This window comes from Microtus ochrogaster, chromosome 15 (genome assembly GCF_000317375.1).
Source record: "Microtus ochrogaster isolate Prairie Vole_2 chromosome 15, MicOch1.0, whole genome shotgun sequence".
NCBI lineage: Eukaryota > Metazoa > Chordata > Mammalia > Rodentia > Cricetidae > Microtus > Microtus ochrogaster.
The window spans coordinates 40,228,394-40,234,985 of record NC_022017.1 but is presented as its reverse complement, the minus strand read 5'-3'; the positions used below and the strand labels follow the sequence as shown (position 1 = coordinate 40,234,985).

At 47.8% G+C, this 6,592-nt stretch overlaps 1 long non-coding RNA gene across 3 annotated transcripts in view; it reads left to right on the top strand.

Moving 5' to 3' along the window:
* Positions 1-3,740: 3,740 nt before the first annotated feature.
* Positions 3,741-6,592, top strand: part of LOC113456736 — a 209,562-nt gene continuing 206,710 nt past the window's right edge. For all 3 annotated transcript variants that reach the window (XR_003377482.1, XR_003377481.1, XR_003377480.1), the window contains exon 1: positions 3,741-3,907. This is a non-coding gene — a long non-coding RNA (uncharacterized LOC113456736). The remainder of the gene's footprint in view (positions 3,908-6,592) is intronic.

The window sequence follows — 6,592 nt, the reverse complement described above, 5'->3', positions numbered from 1 at the left end:
GACGGGTGGGCAGCTCACGAAGCATGGTTCTCGGCCTAGCAGAAAATTGCCTGCAACTGTTGGCCTGTCTTGTTCAGTGAGCCTTGACTGAATGCTGGATCACCTTGTTCTTACGCAGCTGCACCGCCAGGCCTTTCCCCTGTTCTTCTCTTGGCTTCTCCTCACGAGTCAGATTAACTGGAGTCTAATCCCTTCTGGCTCCATCCCCCTCTATCTCTTGACCTGGATTTACTGTCTCATAAGAGAGGAGGAGCTCAGTCTTGTTTGATGGTGGAGCATAGGTTTTACACAGAGAAGCAGATGTAGAAAAAGGAAGGACTGGTCCCGAGCAGGGATATCTTTCACTGTAGGCCCAATCATTACAGCCACAGAAGTTATAGTATGGAATGGAGAGGGGGCATTACAGCTCACAGGCAGCTGAGGAGCAAAGCAGAAAGGAGCTAACGCCATGGGGGAGACTGCCTGTTCTCTCCATGGGAAAGGGGGCTCCAGTCTCCCCTTCTGCACATCTCTGAACCCCTGGAAGATTATTTAAGAAACTAATCTTCATGTCATGAAGAGATATTTAAGATGTAGCCATTCCTTTGGCTTCACGTTAGTGTACTTACCTTCTAAAAAGATTTTAACTGATAGAGCCCCTGTCCAGCCTGCATGAAGTCCTGACTTTAAACCCTAATAAACACTAAGGAAGGGAGGGAGGGAGGGAGGGAGGGAGGGAAAGAGAATGGCTGAGGTGGCTCAGCAGGTTAAGTACTGCTACCAAGTCTAATGACTCGAGTTCAATCACACGGACCCACATGCTGGAACTAGAGCTCCAACTCCTACAAGCCGCCCTCTGACCTTCACGTATGTTCTGTGGCCTGTGTACATAAATAAATATATAAATATAATCAAAAATTTTCTTCTTCATTTTTTGTTTGTTTTCTTCAAGACAGAGTTTCCCTGTGTAGCCCTGTCCTGGAACTCACTCTGTAGATCAGGCTGGCCTTAAACTCAGAGATCTACCTGCTTAAAGGTGTGCGCCACCACACCCAGTTTTAAAACCTTCATTTTGTAGCTAAATGTAATTCTACGATGGTGCACACCTTTAATCCCAGCACTCAGGAGGATCTCCTATGAGTGTGAGGTCAACCTGGCCTACACAGAGAAACCCTGTCTCAAAAACAAATAAATGATGATGCTATTTAAAAACAAAAAGGAAAAAATCGATAAGCTGATTCAGAAATTGAAAGGCAATTCTTCTTCAGTCCGAAACCAGGGACCTCCCCACATGAAGGGATGAGAGAACATTCCCTCCACAAAGTTGTTCTTTCACCTCCAGACCAGAACATCTGCACGCATCTACACACACACACACACACACACACACACACACACACACAAATATGTGTTTAAAAATCCAATTCGAGCCAGGCGGTGGTTGTGCACGCCTTTAATCCCAGCACTCGGGAGGCAGAGGCGGGCGGATCTCTGCAAATTCAAGGCCAGCCTGGTCTACTACAAGAGCTAATTCCAGGACAAGCTCCAAAGCAACACAGAAACCCTGTCTCAAAAAACAAAACAACAAAAAAAATTAAAGTCAAATAATATAAACACTGCATTTAAAAATAGTTTGAGAAAATGACATGAAAGAGAAAGATAAAGTTATTTTTGCCTTATCTGCCTCATCCATGCATCAGTTCCTATGTCTACATCGTCTGTCTGTGCCTGAACTAATTTCTAGAATTTGTTAAATGTTCTGAAAGCTACTCCTAGCTAATAGTTTACTTTTTCTGTATTTTTGTGTAATTTAAATATTTTAGTTTATATATATAGCATCACTATTGTAAGAAGAAAATTTCCTTTAAAATTTTTATTTATCCATTCGTTTGTTTTAGAGACAGGACCTGATGTATACAAGCCTGGCCTCGAAGTCCATGTAGCTAAAGACAACCTTGAACTCCTGATCCTCCTGTCTCTGCAGGGTCTTCAGGTCTGTGCCACCACACCTAGGTTTATATGGTGCTTGGGATCAAACTCAGGGTTGAGCATGCTATGGCTCCATCTCTGTCCTGAAAGTGACTTTAGAACAAAATTAGAAGCAGATACATTACAGCATTTGTTCTGGATAGTAGTGCTATTAAAAATACTTTCTTCTGTGAAATTCTACTAGGAAAAAAAAATTTAAGCTTTCCATAAAAGGAACTTTATAAAAGACAAAAAAATAGGAGTCTAAGATTAGCACAGCAGAATTCAGTCTAGAGAAGAGCAAATGGGTTCAAGGTCAAAGGTGAATCAGCCTGGGTGAAGGTCTTCAGTCCTGAGGGGCTCTAGTGTACAGGACTAACGGAATGTCCAGGCAGCATCTGCAGGATTTGGTACTGACATCGCCTTTGAAAACTGGGCCTCAGAGCCTGTGGTTACAGCTTCCCAATGTCGCAGCAGGTGGCTTGGTAAATGCTGGAAGCATTGAAAGTGCCTACAGCAAGCACCCTGTGTAGACACTGAATTTCAGGACCATCTTGTTCTCTAGCCGAAGAAGTAGTGGATAACCTTAACCCAGGGATCTGTTCAGCCGCGCCCAGAGTGGAAATGAAGCCATCCCAGCGCGATTATTCGCGCATATCGCACTGGCGCACGCGAGAACGATGAATTTTCTTTTCAACGGACAAATGTTCGTGTGGCTAAGAAGCCAGGAAAAGAGAGGAGATTGAAGGCATCCTAGAGGAGCAGAGGCGACAAAGACTCTCTAAGAGGTTGGAGTAATGTGAAATGTTCTGTACTGGGTGAAGAGTGGGCCCTTATTCCTTTCCACAGCTAATGGTATCATCTAGTCGTGCGTACCGCTTTTCACCGGACTCAGGTTTCCGTCTACGGTCTGCATCTCTCTCATGTGTCATTCCCCTCCCCGGTTGTAGCAGGGTACCACTCTGGGCTGAATGGTAGTAGTATCTTACACCGTTTCAGTCCCAGATTTAATAAAGAGAAAACAAAGTACACGCGTGCCACCTACACCAGCCTTCTTTCTTTGGAGAGGGTTTGGGCATCCCAGAGGTTAGTTTAATGCCCTGTGTAGGCGAAGAGTGGAGGATGCTGCACAGACAAGTGGTCCTCTCTCAGCTCAGGTTCGCTTAGTGCGTGAGTGCGTCCTTCTCGACAGACCTGCGGATGGTGGTACCCAGGGTTGCTCGCAGGTTATGGGATAGAACAGATTCAGGGGTCTTCTATTGGAACTGGTAACTTCATTTCCAAGCAACTTGGTCCTTTTAATGAACAGGAATTTCCTTTTCTATCTGAAAAGTAGGAAGACTGCTAGCTGTCAAGGTGAAGGGGGATGGGGTGTCTGCTCTAGAGAGGAACAGTGGGAGGGAAGCCACCTGACATCGCCTGAATGTACCCGCTGGCTGCGTGAGACCAGGGTATGAGTGTGGCCAGAACCCCCAGAACCCCCAGCCCAGGGCGGACAGAGTGTGTTCTCTATTAGAGCCATCTGGGCACTAGGCAGCCTTAGTGGCATGCCGCCTCGGTTGGGTCCTCCTTTCAGGCGTGGTGCCTTCGTTTTCTGGGATAACAAGCAGAGGGGTGAGCAGGACCCCGCAGGCCGGGAACCTTCAGGCACCAGGAGACCCAGGACACACGCGGCTCGCCCGGTGGCGGTGGCGCGCGCTTCTCCCCCTCCCCCGCGGCCGGGAGCGAGCCGCCGTGACGTCACGGGCCACCCGCCAGCCCCGCGCTCCACCGGGCAGAGCGCGTGCAGCCGCCGAGCACATGGACCCGCTGGTCGAGCGGGCTCGGCAAGGCCGGGATGAAGAGGAGCTGCGAACCAGGATCCGACCCAGTACCCCCAAAGCCCCTCGAGTGGATATCCACGCGGAAAGGATGTTGGCAGTCCGGGTGACCTGGGAGTCATGGCTGAATCCACCCACCCGTAAGTTCCAAGTTTATCCCCAGGAAACTCTGGAGCCTAGGGATGTACAGTCTGGATAGAGGAAAAGGGCTTTTGGATTCACTTTTCCTCATCACTAGACTCGAGACCGCCAGAGAGTTTGGGTTGGGGTGAGGGGTGTGGGTGCGGGGGAGGTTACACAGAATGGCCCTTGCATAGAGATAGTTCTGGATTTATGCACTTGATCAAAAGCCCATTTCCTCATGGCTAAAAAGAGACGCCCCCTGCAATCAGCGCTGATTTGGGGCCGCTGATGTGGTTTGGAGGCCTCATTTGCGAAACTGGAAGTCTGAGTGATGCTCCCTCCATCCTTAGCCAGCCCTCCTCCGAGACAGCCCCTCAGGGCAGAAAGAAGGTGATCTAAAACTCCCAAACTGCGTCAGGAAACTTTCCCTGTGTTTGTACTGCATTCCCGTGTCTGTTCAAGGCCCCTACACCCTCAGCATGCTAATTCTCCCTGGATGGGCAGTTGATCTAACTAGATGGGCCCTTCCTTGGCTACTATTTTATGCTCTGCACCCACAGTGTGGTGTGGGAGAGCGGCGCAGACTTCCAGGAAGCGCAGCCATGAAGCTACATGTGCCCATGTGTGGACATATCATGGATTTTTTTTTCTAGGTTTCAAGCCTGTCTTAGTCTATTCTTTTAAGCTCTTGACTTCAGAATATTCTAGAAGATTAAGGAGAGAAAAATCACGTAAGAGGGTGTAGGGACAAGAGAGTGAGGTTTCTGTTTTCTTTCTGCTCTTGTGTTTTTGAGGGGCTGTTGTCAATTGGCCTAGAGAAAGCCATGGCAGAGTGTGTGTCTGTGTGTGTCTGTGTGTGTGTTGGGAAGGGCCAAGGATCCAGTCTTCTGTTTGTTGCCCTGCATGTGGTAGGATGTTGCACGCCTGTTTTGCATATGGGCAGTGACAAGTTGGGGCTTGTTCACTTGCCACGGTCCTGTGGTCATAGCTAGTCCTTCTACAGCTCTAGCCAGTCGGTGGGAACGGGTTTGTGTTCCATCCTTGGAACTCGGAACTCCGAGTGGGATTTCCTCCAAGATTTATCAGGAGCCAAACTGTCGTGAAAGCAGAAGGACAAATGGAATCCATGACTGGGGAAAACCTCGTGGCCTGCTCTCCAAGGTTGGAAATACGCTGGTTACATCATTACATACGCTGGTTGGAGGTGAGGATGTTGCTTGTGCCTTCCAGGCTCCACTGGGTTCATGGTGGATTTGGTGAGACATCAGGACTGGGTTAGGGCATTGTGGACTATCATGCCGGGGACCACCCTCCTCCCCCAACTGTCTGGGAATAACGGGTAATGGGACTGCCTTGCAGTTCTGCCTGGTTCAGGGTGGCTGCATTCTCCTGCTGTCCCTGCCTTGAGTGCAGAATTTTGCATAAACCAGTTGCTCTTGAAAAGTAGAAAAAAAAGGAATCGATTTCATTCTTTCTTTGGTTTATTTTCTTCTCTTTTTAACAACCACCACTCCACCGACTCATCTTGCTCCGCTCCTGTGGCGGCAGCTTTCAGAGCTGGAAGGGTCCTCTCTTGTTTCTGACGTTTCTGGGGATTTGTGGGACTGGTCCTCTGAAAGTCTGCAGAATTCTGAGCATCTCCATGGATTCTGGTCTTGTCTTCTTTTAACGTGGACGGCTGGCAGGCAGCCTGTCTGGTTTCTGAGGCCTAAGCTTGCCATGCCTGGGACCTGTAGTCTGCCTGATCTAGGTGCTGTCCTTAGGTACCTCAGCTGTTGACTCTCTTGGAACACAATTCCCTTCCATGTGAGTAGCCCTGAATTTGCTCATATCAGGGCCAGGCCAGGCTTTTTCTGGGGATATTGAGGGCTTGTACACGCTCTCTCTCTCTCTATTTCTCTCTCTCTCTCTCTCTCTATTTCTCTCTCTCTCTCTCTATATATATATACATCTCTAGGGCTTGTACACACACACTCTCTTTCTCTCTCTCTATACATCCCTAGCTCCCTCTTAAATGCATAAATTTTAAAAATTATTTACATATATGTATATATATATGTACACACACATATAAATATAGCCTGCAGAGTCCATATAATATTGCTTGTGTGCACATGTGTTTAGAGCTGACTTCGTGGGATTGGGTAACCTAGTAGTTTTCCTTCTCTAGTTAAGTGAAGATATAACATTCTCCACCCTGCTGAGCCCCCAACCCCTGCCCCATCTTCCTTCCTAATGTCAGTTTGGGAGGTCACGAAGAGACTGGGATTTATCTTCCATGGTATGTCTCACATCTGTGTTGGCATATTGACTCACAAACGGGAGCAGAACAATCTGAAATAAGAGTAGCCAGGCAGTGGAACCAGCTCTATGGGTACAAATGCTTTCCTGGCAAGTTGGATGACCTACTGAAATCCACAGTGGAAGAAGAGAACAGACTTCCCGGCCTTGTCTTTTGACCTTTCCAGGCATGCTTCGGCATATTCTCTAAATCACGCGGTCTCTCTGCATACATACACACACATACATTTTTAAAAAACTAGCCTTTGAAGCCAGGTGTGGTGACTCGTGCCTATAATCCTAGCATATGAGAAACTGAAGCAGGAGGATTACTATGAGTTCAAAGCCAGCTTTGGCTATAGGCCTGCTTGAATTCCAGTGTGAAGCTTGTCCGGGAATTTAAGTATCAGAAAATGAAAACA